The sequence below is a fragment of the Chaetodon auriga genome, chromosome 24 (genome assembly GCF_051107435.1).
Source record: "Chaetodon auriga isolate fChaAug3 chromosome 24, fChaAug3.hap1, whole genome shotgun sequence".
NCBI lineage: Eukaryota > Metazoa > Chordata > Actinopteri > Chaetodontiformes > Chaetodontidae > Chaetodon > Chaetodon auriga.
Window position 1 is genome coordinate 4,084,064 of NC_135097.1, and position 16,378 is coordinate 4,100,441.

The window sequence follows — 16,378 nt, forward strand, 5'->3', positions numbered from 1 at the left end:
GACTCATGTTGGGACAGAAGCTGACAACATCCTCCAACAGCATAAACAAATATTTAATAAGACCAATCCCAAATATTTGCCTCTGGCTAACGTGCAGCTCGTTTGAATGTACAAACTGCTTCATAACTCAAAGTTTGAAAGAGCTTGTTTGGATTTCAAGCCTTGTTGAAGTGTCACAATGTGAGTCCAGATGCTTCAAACTTTGAAGATTCACGACTGAAACTGTGCGCACGCAAATCGTTTAAAATTAAGCCACTAAAGCGCCTCCGAGAAACATTTTGACTGCAAATATAATAACAAATTCAGTGAAATCTAAACGAATCTCTCACTTTAAGGTTGCAGCTCTCACCACCACTTCTTGAAAAGCTGCTCTGAAGTGTGAGGTGCGCACGTTCGCGCCGCACAGCCTCCGTTAGAAATGCTGGTTTATGCGTGACAAAAGGCGTACGTATGGTTTTGTGCGTACACGTCGTTCACACACCAGACCCCAGGACTGAACTCGGTGAAGCGAGTCGGAGTCTGCGGTATCTCTCTCTCTCTCTCTCTCTCTCTCTCTCTCTCTCTCTCTCCCTCTCTCTCTCTCTCTCTCTCTCTCTCTCTCTCTCTCTCTCTCTCTCTCTCTCCCTCTCTCTCTCTCTCTCTCGCTCGCTCCGTCCCTCCCTCCCTCCCTTTCTCTCGGCTCCAGTCAGTCAGGACTCCTTTATGCTGTTTCCCTCTCATCCCCACCGCGCTCTGCTCTCCGCTCTTAAAACTTTCCTCAAAGGAGACGGATCCACGTCCGCTCAGATGCATTAATCAGTTGTTTAGCCTGGAACTTAAAGGAAGAGTTATTGTCATTTTGTTTGGTGTGCTGGTGCAGGACGCGTCTCGGTGCGCATCGGACCAAAATGGACCGCAGGACGTGTCCGGTGCGTCCGCCCTGGTCTCCTGCCGCTGTGTCCGGGACGAACTGATAGAAAATCCTGACCGGAGGTGGACTGAAGACACGCGTAGACTCACTGTCCGTCTTCTTCTGTCCTCTAGAAGAAGCTGAAACAGAAGCGGAGATTCATCCCTCAGTCCGAAGAGAGGACATGGACATACTGTAGCCAGCGCTGAGAGAGAAGGAGGATGTTGCGATGAAAACAGGGACATCACAAACTGCAAGGACGCAGAAGGAACAAGCGGATGTCTTCAGGGGTGAGTGAACCTGCTTTTGTCTCAGGAGAAAAAAACACGCGAAAGATGAGAAAGATTGGTGCGCCCTCGCATCTCTGGCACGGATGGTCGGTGGATGGAGGTCAGGGCTGTTCGCGGAGTTGTGTGAGGGGAAATTTGGGGGTGAAAGTTGGTGACAGTGTCAAATCCAGAAGGTTTGGCGCGTTTGGATTAGATGAAACTTTGAGGAAATCGAGTTCCTGGACAGTCTAACGGGGATCAGACCAATGCTGAGGTTTGGACGCGCTGAGCAGGCAGCAGCAGCACTGAGGTGTGCGTGTGCGCGCCATCATCTGCGGCCAGACGAATAAAGGGATTCACAAAGGGATTCTGTCTGGTTGCGGAAACTTGACTGTGCCGTTAGATTTACAGGTGGATGAAGCAGCTGAGCTGTGTTGGAGATCGCGAGAAATGCGTTTTTACGCGTCGCATCGTCCAATGCGCCGCAAAACGCCCCTGCTAAGAGATTCAGTCCGGTTCTGAGTTTTTTTAAATGTTCTTTTCTCTGTTTTCTGGAGCGTCACAGTTCATAAATTCCTGCGCTGGTTGTGGAAATTTAGTATGTTGTAGAAAACCAATCCTCACTTAAGAGGAATTCAGGATTGTTTGCGCTGAGAGCAAGTGGGATTTTCTCATCACTGGGTAGAAGCGCAAAAAACATGATTTTGAGGCTTAACGCCGGACCAGATGACTTGTGAAGACGCGGTGGGTTTCGCAGAGGGTGTGTTCAGGTCTGTGGATGCGTGCTGCTGGGTTTCATTCACAGAGGGTGTGGCTGCTCGCGTGTCCGTCCCTGCTGTGCTCTGCTCTGCTGATGGTTCTCTGCGCCTCAGCCAAGCTCAGGGGGAGAATTCAGCAGCAAATACCTGCACCAAACTGGGAATTAAATCATCTAGCAGTGTGTGTGTGTGTGTGTGTGTGTGTGTGTGTGTGTGTGCGTGCGTGCGTGTTTATTCAATGAACGTCCCGCTAATCCACCTGTCTCCAGGGAGGATTAGAGCGCCTGGGACATTTTGGTGTTTTTTCCCCCCCTTTCTCCTCCGCCTTTCAGCAACATAATCTGCGAGACAAAACGTTGATTCCTTCAGTTACACCCCAGAGATGAAGCCACAAGTGCAACATTATGTGGAGGCGTTTAGCCAAAGCGCCCGGCGGTGCCTGCAGTGCAAATATTTTTAATGGCCAAGGCTGGTTGGCCCCACTGATGGGATGTCAAACTCTGACACGTGTCAGCTCGGAGGCATTGTGGCAGAACAATTAGCATGTTATCTGCTCATTGGGAAATGCATCAGAGGTTGTTACAGTTAGCAGCACTTCAGGCAGATTTTGGGTTCGGCTTGATTAGAAGAAGGGTAAACAAGTCCTTAAGCCTCATTTGAATGCATTAGAAGTGGTCATTTATCATAGACGCACACTCTCTCTGTCCTCCCTCCCTCTCCATCTTCCTCTCTCCGCCTCAGTTCAGATAAAATTATTGGCATGAAAACAGAGAGAGAAATCGTCTAAGTGTCAGGTGGAGACTCGGCTTGTGTTTCCCTCCCTCTCCTCGTCTCTGCATCGCCTTCTGTCCTCGGCCTTGCGTCGTTTTGTTGGCTCGGCAGGGCGGTCACGCTGCTGAGGGCGAGGGTTTGATTCCCGTCGGTCATCGGGGGGTGTGCAATGCCAGCTTTTTGTTGGGAAACACGCTCTGCTGCTCAGTGATTGGTATTCTCAACGTGTCACAGACTATTTCACTGTGTGTGTGTGTGTGTGTGTGTGTGTGTGTGTGTGTGTGTGTGCGTGTGTGTGTGTGTGTGTGTGTTTAGGCAGATTCAAGCTTCTGCTCAACATACATTTCCATTCATTTCCCACAAGCATTCGCTGAACGCTGCTAACACTGACAATCAGGGACGTTTTCAATGATTTAACAGCAGTTTCTCTTCTCCTCACCTCCATCGTTCCCTCTGCTTTTCATGCTCATGTTGCCAGAACGGTCATGTTGAAAGACAAATGCCCACCAAATGGATAATGGCTGAAAAACTGCAGGTTGATTTATGGCTGTTTGTTTTTCAGGCAAATGAAAAGGTCCGTGGCCTGAGGGACCGGGGGTGTTAGATGAGACTGTAAAAGCATGCCAACCACACACAGTCACACAGGCACACATGATATATACATAAACATGCTCCTCTGACATTCTGCCTCAGGTTGCCCCTCAGAAAATGCCACATCTATCCATCCCAGCCCTCATTTGATTTACAGAATTAAGCAGATTGGATCAGCCGGCTTGACACATCGCCGCCAACTGGAAAAAAAAAAAAAAAACATCTATAGGAAGGAGTCACTCTGAATGGCCACACAGGAAAGAACAATAAGTGCAGAAGATGAGATGAGAGTGCTGGAATCCAGGAGGAGAATAGACGTGGAGGAGGAGAGTGCAGGGGGTGAAATGAAATGTGACCGTGTGGTGGGCTTAAGGGGGTGTGTGAGTGCATGAGTGTTCATCACTCCGTACACCGGAGTGCACCAGCGTGTGTGGTGTTTGTGTGTTAACGTGCAGTGATCTTTGTGTGTCTGCGCAGGAAAGTGCGTTTCTGTCTGCAGGGACAGCTGAGCGTGGATTTGTGCTTTGTTGATCAAGCCCCTAAAAACTCGTCATCAGATTTACGCATTTACTAGTTTTTTCCCTTGACGCCTCAAGATGGCTTCGGTGTCCCTCCTCAGCTTTGCCTTCATTGAGTATGAGCGGATCCAAATGGTCCCCGCCTCTGTCTCCACCCACCCCTCCACGGCTCGCCTGCAGCTCGAGCGTCAGCTTCAAAGTGCTTTTCCGATCATTGACCAGCCTCTGAACCCCCGAAATACCAACCATGTCCAGGTGTGCAGAGGCTCTCTTCATTCCTAACACAACTACTTGTGTCTTCTTGTCTGTGCAACCGTGTGCAACACCACGAAAGTGTCCGACCGTCCAAAGGTGTTCGCTTTTATCCCTGTTTGTGCGATTCGCCGTGTGTCAACCCTCTTGGCGATGGCAGGCTTTAGGCTGCGGCCATGTGGGACAGTTGTAAACACTTGTGTCTTGAGACGTGTTTTGTACAAGCTGCTTTGTTTCAAGTGGACCCTGACCTTCAAGCTTTTTTCTGACAGGCCTCCTATGGGTGAAAAAAAAGATTTCATGCCCTCCACCCTCTATGAACCTGCGTCCAGGCCCGTCCAGGCCCGTGGACCTCCTTCAGGACCTTCTTCCTGTGTTTACGTTGCTGTTCCCGCCCCAGACCCATCTAACCAATGAGTGAATTTGACCACAGCTTCCTGCTCACTGGTTTGTCCACATTGACGTAACACGACGAAGAACGTGAAGCGCTTGCTTTCTTTAACCTTTGAATGAGTTCTGCTAGTTAAACGTTGTTCAGGGTGGAAGAGTCTGAAGGCACAAACATGGCAGCTCTCCACTGTGCTGACAGTGAACCTCAGAGCGGGATCGACTTATTTTCTTGCCTTCAGTTTATTCAGACGTGACGAGGACCACCTGCTCGTTCTTCTCATCCCTGTCAAAATCCTCTCCAGGTCTGGAGCCTGAATCTTGATTGCATTGTTCCCATATGAATCGGGTTCATTCAGCTTTAGAGCCGCGGTGCGTTCGTGTGCGCTCGGACACGATGGCGACGCTCGATTCAGCCTTGATTCAGAAAGAGGATTTAATTTGGCTGAACTGCCTCAGTCTCTCCTGGTCAAGACTCATGAGATTAAAGTGACAATCAGTCATGTGAGACAACAACAACCGACCTGTCCGGGGGGGGGGGGCCTCACTGATGGTGTATCGGAGCTTTAACCTCGGGTGGTGGGTCGGCCGTAGACAGACACAACCTACAGCGAATCACTCTGCTGCGATGCTTTTCTCCCTCCAAATGGAAAGCAGACATGGAAATACAGGCTTCATGAGTCTGATTACATCTCTCTGGTAATGGTGAGGGGATGGTTCGGTTTGTGTAAATCAGGATTTACCAGCTGCGACGACCTCAAAAAGCCTGGAAAAAAAAAAAGCCAGAAGTGATCTGTAAAGTCCCTCAGCATGAATCTAACGCTCCCTCCAGCGTTTCAGACGAATTTGAGAAAACTCCTGTGCTCTCCGAACGCGCGTCTACCTGTTCCTCTCTGATATTTAAGAAAAGAGACATTCAAAGTGTGCTGCTTTTGTGAGTCAGCAGAAACGGCTCATCGCCTGCAGTCAAAAACGGGGGAACTGCTGTGAAAGCAGCACTTAAGAGAGTTTTGTCTCAAAATGAGATATCAGCCTCCTGAAAAATGAGACACCTGCTTTTTCTAAATGTTGACTTTTAATTAGATTGCAGAGTTTAACTGTCCGGACGCCGTTGGCTGTGGAGAAAGAGGAGCATTTTACGAGATGTATTCATCTACGGTCTTTAAATATTGATCAGTGAACATGAGAGATCTTTTCATTCTTTCAGGAACCTTAATGAAACCTTTTACCTGTCAAGAGAGGAAGTGCCGTCTGAAGCTCTTAAACATGAGGTTTCACCGGATCCTGATTGGGGGGATTTTAGACCGGGATTGGCTTTGTCTGCTTTAATATGTCCAAGATTGAAATAAATAAATGGACGGAGGGATTATGGAAGGATGGGGGTAATAATGAAAGATCTGTGGAGCTGCAGATCTCATCTTTCGTCTCTTTCAGGTCTGTGATGTGGTTTAAGTGGTCCGGCAGTTACGTTAAAGCCTTCAGAGCCTGTAGAGTGACGGCAAGACAAAAGCGAGCCGTCAGGACTGAGATCAGATTATCCCACAGTTTTCCAAGACTCTGACATGCGTTCGTGCATTGAAGAGCCTTTAATAAAGGCTCAGGCGTCCTCGATTTGAGTGGTTGGATGATGGGAGAAGTATTGTGTTTGTTCTCTGGGCTTTTCTGAAGAAACCATTAACACGTTTATCCTGCGCACTCTCTGATTGTATCAACTGTTTGCTATTTTGTCCTGCAGCCAACTTGGCACGATTCCCCCTGCGTGGGTTTTTCCTCCGAACTGAACCTCGCCAAGGCGGTTTTTCCCCGTCAAGATTTCATTGGCAGTTTGTTTTTTTTTTTTCCCGCTTGAGAGACGATATTCTTCTTTTCTATCCAGAGCCCTTTGACTGAAAACATCCCTGTAACATATTTATTCTGCGCAAACTGAGAAAGCATGTAAAGAATTTCAATGAGTATATTAATACAAACAACAAACCTGTGTGGACGAACAGAGAAAAATCTGGATTTTTCTAAAAAAAAAATCTACTTTTGGCAAGCCGGTAAAAGTGAAGCGAACGCATGAAAATCAGACTAAAGCGACTGAATTAGCAGCTCTTCTTCTCTTTGCCTTGATCCTTCTACTTTAGACTTTTCTTTTATCCCAAGTCACCCCATCCTGCCGTGTATTATCAGCCTTGTTCACAGGTTTGCATCAGCACGGCGCGCTTTAACGCCTCTGAATAGTCAGCGCTGAAGATTGGTTATGAATAAAAGGCTCTCTCCGAGCTGTGGAGACCTTCGGCTGCACGAGAGCGGAGCCAGGCTCGACCTACAGCGCATACGGCTCATTTTACCGTTTTATCACGGGGGGCCTTGAGCGGCTTCATACCGTGAACCTCTGCAGAGCTCAAAAGGTTTATCTGTGCGAGAGAACAGCAAACATGCGGCACAGCCATCAGGAAAGTGGAAGGGAGAGGAGGGTGGGAATAAAAGCTAGAAAAGAAGAAGAATTAGAGAGTAGGAGGACGACAGAACAAAGGAGAAGCAGAACTCCTTTGTTTGCTGCACCACAGGACGTACAGCTCTCTCAATTTGATAATTAATATCACAAGGTCAGCAGAGGGAGTTATAATCCACTGTAATCCCAATGTCCAATCTCCATGTATAGATACTGTGCTCTGTCAACACCCCAGCCTTCATTTCATTGGTGCATATTTAATCTATATTCACATGTTTATGTTGCGATAGATGTGATGAAGGATCATGTGCATCCTCCACACTGACCACAACAAGAGTGAAGTACAAAGATTCATTTCACCAACTGAAGCCGTCCATCGAGGTTGCAGCCGGCCAAAGAAAGCTGTGGGACAATCAGACAAGCTCATAAACAGCATTCGGACGTGCGCGGTGATATTTTGACCAATCAGAAATCTGCACAGAAATCATCTTTTTGTGTGAAGTGCTCCAAACACACAGTCTTCTTGGGAATCAGGTGAGCGTGTACCTCTTTGGCGAGGCTTAAATGCTTTTTGTGCAGCGCCGAACTGTACGATGTAATTTCTCCGTGTTAAATCAAAATGAATTTAAATGACAAGCGGAATAAAGCTTAACCTCAGTATTCTCCGTCTGTTCGGCTCGTTAATGTACTGAACGTCTCTCGCACACTTCAGCTGTGGAATAATAATTACCCGCGCTGAGCAAACAAGATCGGCTCATTCAAATTCCGGCTTCGGCCTCTCGCTCTGCATTTTTATCATTTTACATCTTCAGGTATAATGAAACACTGAATGCAGTTCAGTGGAAAGTGTGAGAATCGTGTGAGGAATAAACTGAATGTCCTCAAAAGCAGTTTTTTTTCTTTGTCTTTCTGCAGTTCAGCGTTCTGTAAAACTCCTGTTTGTCTCTCTTGGTTTTCTTCTAATTGAATAAACATCCAGACATCAAGCGAATTCAAGGAAATACAGACAAGTTGAGACAAGTTCAGTCTTGAGTTCAGTCGAGGAAACGTCAGAGTGTCCCAGCGTGAGCGGAACGGGACCCTTTGATGTGTTCAGCACGTTAGAACAAGATACTTTTCATTCGAATATCGTACTTCAGTACTTCATTTCATCACAGCCTCACTGTAACTGGATACTTTACATAGAACAAGATGTTTAACATATTGAACCTTTATTTGAACCAGATCCTTTGATGTGTTACAGCCTTTTGAAATATTTAAGTCCAAGATATTTCTCATTATAACAAGACACTTTCATACATCCCAGCCTTGTTAGAACTGCATATTTCCATATATTCTGCTTTTATTCTTCCTCTTTAACTTGTCTTCCAGAGACATACTTGAAGACGATCTGAACGAAAATGACTGTGACATCAGTTTCCTTTATTGTGAAATGAGTAAGAACGTGAAGCCCAGAATCGGATGACATCCCTGCCAGGATGTTTTCCAAAATGAAATCCGAGGTGATACTCTCCCATCGCATTGTTTTGCTCCCGCTCCCCGGAGCCTCCTTTGAAATCGTGTGTAAGCGCGAGGTAAAGTGCGAATTACATCCCATATGGCTCCTTGTAGATTTGCACTGTGGCCACCGCCATCTCCGTTCGTACACAGGCGCCTCTCTGACTGCAGATATTTTACAATTTCCATCCCGTTTGATCTCCTTTCAGCGGGACTGTCAGCGGAGACAGATGTGGAGGAGCAGAGGGAGCGAAGAGGGGAATGAGGAGGGACGGAAGAGAGGTGAAGATAGACGTGAGAAGTAGGCGGGAGGTGGAGGGAGGTGGGTTAAGAGCGCGCTATATGGACGCTTCCTGCTTACGCTACAAGTGAGAGTCAAGGACGTCGGTAAATCCGATGACATAATGGCCACTCATGACCGAGTGTGTGTGTTTAGATAAGAGCTCCGGCTATAAATAGCTAAAACACAGGTGCTTGCATATATGAGGGGTTAAGAGGGTCCCTAATGATTGTGTAAGATAAATGTGTGTGTGTGTGTGTGTGTTCAACATTGGGAGTTAACTGCACCAACCAGCCAAACACCCGTCGAGGAAATGATTATGTAAGCAGAGCGTTGCACACGGATCAAACAGACGAGCTGCTTCGCTGTTTTAAGAAAGTCAACATTACAGACGATGTTCCACTCTGTAAACTCCAATCTGCATTTTAGAGGAACGGGCTTTTCCAAGTGCACGAACACGACACGTTCAGAGAGGAAGACTTAAAAGAAAACTGTTTCAGAGGGTGGAAAACACATGCGAGCATCAGACGCTGCAGCCAAGGGAGCGCAGGGCGTTTCTTAGTGGGATGTTTGGTGAGAATCAGTCGTAATAAACACAAATAATGAAAAATTAATTCATTGCTGTCCTCCTCTTCCTGCATGGTCGATGATGAAGATGCTCGGGTTCAGGTTCTCCGTAGATGTCGGATTCCAAAGAGGCCTTTTAACGTCTGCTTTTCATCGGGTCGAACCACCGCAGACAGGAAATGTGCACTGATGACTCGTGACGGCTGCTTCCTGGTACGCAAAGGTGCATTTCTGATTCCACGCATTCGTACCTGAGTGCCGGTTACATGCAGCCGTTCACACCGCCGAGGCCAGCGTCTGATCCAATCAGATAAGCTGAGCCTCGTGTCGGATGAAGTCACGGTCTCTGTCATAACTCTAGAGGATCACATCAGTCAGATTGCAGATTTTTAAAGCATGTTTTTAGATGGATTTTCTACCATCCAGCAGCTTTTGGTTTCAGTTTCGGTCAACCTGCAGTAGACTGTGGTTTGGTTCAGGCCACAGAAGCACTTTGGTAAAGGTTAAAGAAAGACTGTGACCTCTGGTAAAGACCTCACGTCATGGCTGCGGATGATCTTCTCCTGACCGAGTTTGTGAGAGTCCTAACTCTTTTGGAGTCGGGGTTATAAATGTTTAGGAGACAGGGCTGCAAACACTGTCATTTATTTGAACGCTATGGGACATCCAGCGCTTATAAAGCAGCTCCATCCTCTGAAGACAGGCTGGCAAACACAGGTACAGTCGACCTGATGGAGGCAGATCCCAGACTGTCTGTATCAGACCAAGCAGAAAGATATATGACAGCGTCTGTACGACACCTCATGTTTATCTATACAGTACGCTGATCACGACGGCGGCGCCTGCAAACAAGCGCTCCGCATACATATTCCCCTCAGAGCGTCATTACTCTGCGCTACCCAGCCCGAGCGCGGCACTGTGTGTGTGTGTGTGTGTGTGTGTGTGTGTGTGTGTGTGTGTGTGTGTGTGTGTGTGTAACGTGCTCCTGCTGTGCATCACGCCTGCACGCATCCGCACGCTCACTCCAAGGAAAAGTTGGAAGATTGTCATTTAACAAGGCAGCCGTGACAGAAGCTTTCACACACCTGTGCACATGCAGACGAACTCCGGCGTAATTGTTATTCCTGCCGTCAGCTGCCGGCGAGCGGCGGCACACGGACACACACTCCCGCGCTTTGCCACCTAACACAGATCCCTGCGTGCGTCCCCGCCGAGCTTCCATCGCAGGAAAGGATTTGCCTCGCACCTGTGTGTGTGTGTGTGTGTGTGTGTGTGTGTGTGTGTGTGTGTGTGTGTGTGTGTGTGTGTGTGTGTGTGTGTGTGTGTGGCGGCTAAGCAGCGTCGAGAATTCCTACAATTCCCTGATGTCATTTGTCAAACGTTGGAGGAGCTTAAAGTACAGATGAGCACACACACACTCACAGTGTTGCATGTGTTCAGTTAAATGAAACATTCATTGGTGCCACTTTTTCTTCTTCTTCTTCTGCGTTTCTGTCCTCCTCCTCCTCCTCCTTCTTCTTCTTCTCTCTGATTGTAGCTCGTGCTCAGGTGATTAGCTTGAGAGGGAGAGAGCGATTGTGTTTGCTAACCTCCTGGCTGGAGGAAACATTCATCATGTAAAATGGCGATTCACCTCTCTCTCCTTCAGTTTCCCCTCACTTCTCTCTTTTTCTACTTTCGTCCCCTCTTTCCTCTCACTCATTCTTCTCCTCCTTTCATCTTCTACATGTTCCTCATCCATCTTTTTTCTCCAGCTCATATTTTTGCTTCCTCTCTTGTCCCCCTTGCTCCTTGTCTCCTTGTTCTTCCCCCCTTGTGCGCTCCTTCCTTCCCTCCTTGTTTTCCGCTCCCCTTCCCCATCTCCTCCTCCCTTACTCCTCCTGCCTTGTTCATTTGCGTCATCCACAGTGGACATTTTTCTTTTCCCGTCCCTCCTCTTTCTCCTCATCATCATCCCTCATCTCGCCTCTTACGGTCCTTAAATCTCTCCTGTCTCTCCTGTTCCCTCCTTCCTTCCCTCAGTGCTTGATCCCTTCTCCTTTCGTCCTCAGACCATTCATTCTTCTCTTACTCCTCCTCCTTCCTCATCTCTCGTTCATCTTATTACAGTCTTGCATCTTTTTTCATCTCCTCTGTCTCCTTCCTCCTGTGATCCCCTCATCCTCCTGCCATCTCTCTTTTTTCTATCCTTCCCTACTGCCTCCCTCCTTCCTTCCAAGTCCTTCTGTTGAACGTCTCTCCTGATTCTTCCATCCATCTCACTGCTGCCTTCCCTCATCCTCCATGTCTTCCTGTCAACCTCGACTCCCTCATTCATCCTTTTCTCCTCCTGCTTCTCCTCTCTCATCCTTCTTACGTCCTTTTTTGGAAGTCCGTTCTCTTTCTCCTCTCCTTCCTTTGCCTCCCTCTCACTCTGTAGTCTAGCCACCTCTCCTCTGAACCCTTAAGGAATGGTCCTGCACTGTGACTGTGTTTGATATAGTACCTACACACACACACACACACACACACACACACACACAGACACACACACTTCACTACTCTTTCCTTTTCTTACACACACACTCACACACTCCCTCTCCCATTCACACATCTCAGGATAGTCTTCCCTTTGAAGGTGATGCGCTTTGGGGATTTGTCTGTTCCACTGCTGTTTGACAGTTTGACACACACACACACACACACACACACACACACACACACACATTGACTACCATATATGCTGCCAAGTGCAGTTTACCAGCTAAAATACTCCCTCGCTTGTCAGTTTATCGACTTCACAGCTCTTTCACCCTCTATTTTTCCTCTCGTCCACCACACACACACACGCGCACACACACACTCATTAAAGTGTGTGTCGCTCAAGGTGCGAGGCAGGGAGCTAAGCCTCAGAGGGGTTCACTCCCCAGTGAAACCTGACCGTCTGCAGCACCTCCAGTGACGTTAAACCTTGATATAAAAACTCCATTAAGCCATGTTAGAGAGTCCATTAATCACAGGTACTTAACCTTTGATGATGTCACTCACACGCACGCTCTCATTCGCCGATTTATTGGTGGATGCCCTGCTACGCTCCACAGTCTAATTAGCCTTTGCATTGATTCCCTTGTCACAGCCATGCTTGCCGGTCTGTAAAGAAGAAAACAGTGCCGCTGTTTGTTGCTGTGCTGAGATTTAAAGGGGTGATTATGGTGGAGGAGTGTGAGGCGGCAGCTGAGAGGAGTCCAGGGCTTCAGACGCATTTAATACTGCGCGTGAGCCTCACTTCATCTCCTGCAGTTTGCCAGAAATGCATCGTTTTGTAGACCGATTCTGGCTCCCGCTCCACCACTCGTTAAACCAGAAGAAGAAGAAGAAGAAGGAGAAGCAGTTGTGTTGCTTCGGCGAGGTTTTCCAACACGTCATTATGCACCACTGTGGCTGTTTAAAGCACCCAAAATTCACTAATTCACTGCACGTACCTATTACGTATCCTCATTATTCATTGTCAGAGGGAAGATCATTGAGTTTAGAGCTTCACAGTCAAACTGTGACCTCAAATATTAATTAAATGAATGATCTAGAAGCACCTTTGAGTGACTTTTTGCAGACTGCAAACCGTCCTCGCCTCCTCTCTTACATTTCATGCCCGCCTCATCATTTCACCCACAGTTATCTCAAGAAATCTGATCTGAAGTCTGCACATTCTTCTTTTATTAATACCAGTTGATGTGTGGGAAATGGTGCATGCTTGGCGTTCATGTGTTCTGGCCCCTGGTGATCTGCGGGTTGTTGGTTCAGTAACCCAGAAAGGCTAAATATAGCTGAGCCAGGCATTAGAAGATGATCTACCACGTTACACACGGCTTCTGGCTGCGGGACGCATGGTGGGTGTAAATCATGGGACCTTTAGGAGGAGCAGGCAGAGCTGACTGGCGTCGGCCTCGACGTCGTCATCGTGATGTGCGAGAAGAACGATCAATCGCTGTCATTTCCTGAACTCATTCTGACTGAGAGTTGCAGAACGCTCCAAAAACACCTGTTTGGATCACTCCACAGGTAAACAGGCTCATTGGTAACAGGTGATAGCATCACGATTGGGTTTGAAAGGGGCTGTGAAAACAAACGAGCAAACAGAAAATGGGCCAAATGAGTTAACATCGCCAGTGGCTGTGCTTTAGGGTAGATTTCCCCCTTCGGTCCACTGCTGTTCTTGCAGAGCTGCCAAATACGACGGCAGAGTGTTGTTGGCGCAGCAGGGAATTACAGGAAAAGGGCATTTGTGTTCAGGCAGCCGTCCCTGGATAAAGTTTTAAAAAGGCTAAAACCCCAAGATTAGCATGTAGCATTGCGGTGCTTTCAGCCTGAATGGTGGATTAAGGGGTTTAACTTGCCATCTATCTAAATGCTGTCTTGTCTTAAACATCTAAGACAAAGCTTGAAACTCTGAAATGGTCTGTCTTTCCAGCATTGATTGTGCAGAGCAGAGCAGAGTCGGCTAATATTCCCAAGTCAAATCCCTGGCCCCTCGCCAGACCAAAGCAAACGCTCAGACAGTATCTGAAAGGGCTTAGGAAGATTTTAGGTGTGGCTTCAGATCTTTGGCAGTCTGCCGCACTTTCAGGCTTTCCGCTCTTCGGCTCGTGATGTGTGAAGAGGAAGCGGACATCCTCTTGAAACCGGCTGACGTGGAATTACAAACTCCAAAACCAAACAGAAAGCAGGTTTTTATTTGTCTTTTGAGGCTTTTTCACTTTATTACTCAGAGAAAGTCTGGAAATATGAACTTATTACATCAGTCTGTGTGTGTGTGTATGTGAGAGAATATTGTGCTTTTTGCTTTTCTGAACGCTCTGGGCTTTATTTTACATTTTCACTTTATTAGAAATAAACAAACTGCATCATAAGCATGAGCTCAATTTGTCTCAGTTTAGACTTGTGCACCTTTGCAGGACAAGCTGTAAGTTAACTGAAAATTTAATAACTAAACTCAAACCTCTGTAGAAAAAGACTGAAAGGATCAGTTCCCCTCCATCTTCACCCTCTGCCTTATTTCCATTAATAAACTCAGGCTCGCGTACTGCATCCCCCTGCAGCAGAGACGTTTTAGGCATGAGCCCAAGTATTGGTGCGTGACTATTTACATCTGAGTCGCTAATGATCGTCTTAATTTGTACAATGAGTGTGAGTACATACACTGGCTGCATGTACTGTAGGTGTATATGGTGAAAAGGAAGGAGAATGTGAAAACAGAAAGACAAAGAAAACCCGAACTAAGACGACAAAAAGACGATAAAATCCTTGCAATTTGTCTTCCAGCTCAAAGTGTCTTGTAATTGACTCTTTTGGAATCAATGAAAGAGGAAAAAAAGCAACAGATGGTGAGAGAAAAGAGAGCGACTGCGAGGGAAAGCCAAGGGCGATTCATCAAAGAAATAACAATAAATAAGAGAAGATAAAACAGGAAATGGAGACAGATGAAACTAAACATCAGACAAGGTCTTCTCAAAGTGACGTCTCCCCAACGAGTTTATCAGCCACTCCAAATGAGGGCCTCGGTATCAGCCTGCTGGAAGTGGTGCTGGTGGCTCTGCTGAGGCTGATGAAGCAGTGAAGCTGATGAATCTGGCAGAGAGCGACGGCAGCAAGATAACTGGCTGGCGACGAAGGTGTGTCGCTGTCACTGGATAGATGCAGGATGGCATGAAACTAAAAAAAAAAAAAGGCCTAAGCATGTAAACGAATAGTCTTCCTCACTGGACTGGACCACTGGGGGATGGAAAAGGGGGATGCATTTTAGCCATTTTGCTAACAAGGTGGATAGCATCTCCCTGAAATCTCATTCTGAAAATAGAAATTTGATAGCACACACTACATGTTGCCATTACTACTAATGTACTTTGAGTTAAACCTGTATTAACTGCATGATTGTGGCCATTTTGGGCAGCAGAAACAAGCTTAGCCCAGTATTTCCTCTGCTTTTAGCTTGTTTGTGGTTCTTTAGCGGCTAAATGCTCCACTTACAGTATGCTCAGCTACTTTCTAACTTTGTCCATTTGCCGTTTGGTGCTGGACGGTAGCGTCCGGAAAGTTTTTTGCTGTCTCATTTCCAAGTCAGTCAAACTGTCTTGCAGAGTCAGCTAAATTGTGGCTAAAGGCTATGACAGGTGGCTTGAACTCGGGAACGATAGGTGGGCTAATTAGCCAAGAGTCCAGAAAGGCTATGTGATATTTTACATTTAATTATGCACAACACAGTGAATACTAGATTATTATTATTCAGCAGCTATGGGAGGGAAGAATCTTTACCCCCGCAGATAAAACCTTTGTTGAGTCTTCCATAGTTCAGTCCGATTAGCATGACTCCAAGCCTGTGCAGTTTTTCCATTACTTGAGGAGATGAGCTTCTGGTTATAAGAGATTATAAAAGATGAAGTTGAAGGTCATTGCTGAGGTCTTATCCACCTCAAATCCAAACACTAACTGCCAATCAAACAGCTCTTATCTAGCGATCTTTTTCAGTTCTTCTGGGTTTCTATAGGCGGTGGTTTCTACTGATCACAGTGACAGTTCCTCTGTTTATCCAGTCATTGCAGCTGCTGGTGGAAACTGTGTTGGTAAGATGAAACCGCTCCGGGTGACAGCAGCACAAAGCTTTTCTCGACTAACTGTGATGATATCGTTTCGTGTTTGGAAGTGGAGGAATAAAGATTTATTGATTCAAAATTGGCACATGCTAGCCTTTACCTCCTTTCTGCTTTCTCTAGCATCGATTTTTCTCTCTCAGCATCGCTCCTCAACCCCATCCAACTTCTCACTTTCGACTCGAGCTCCCTCCACGCTTTGTATCTGTACTTTATTCCCTTATTGTCTCCCTCCGTCTCACCCTTACTTCCCCTGTCTTTGCCAGTCTATAAATCCTAACCTGGTGCCTGTCAGGGAATAAGAGACCAGGTGTCGAAAGCCGGCCGGCTGAATCATTCTTTTCATTCCCGTCACTCTGGGATTGTCTACTTTAGCTCGCCCGCAGGCACAGACAGCTCAGGAGGAGGAGGCGAGGAGGAAGAGAAGAGAAATTGGTCTACTCTTTGTCAGTTTCTTATTCACACTCGTTTATCTTGCCCCAACAAAATTATCAGTCTGATCCGATCAGTTACTATCAGTTCACCCCATCCCGCCGCTG

The 16,378-nt window shown here is 46.9% G+C and overlaps 1 protein-coding gene across 1 annotated transcript in view; it reads left to right on the plus strand.

Annotated features, from left to right (window-relative positions):
* The first annotated feature begins 687 nt into the window (after nucleotides 1–687).
* htr2cl1 (5-hydroxytryptamine (serotonin) receptor 2C, G protein-coupled-like 1) overlaps nucleotides 688–16,378 on the plus strand; it is a 120,959-nt gene continuing 105,268 nt past the window's right edge. The window contains exon 1 of the mRNA XM_076724927.1: nucleotides 688–1,179. The gene's annotated coding sequence lies outside the window, so the exon portion shown is untranslated. The remainder of the gene's footprint in view (nucleotides 1,180–16,378) is intronic.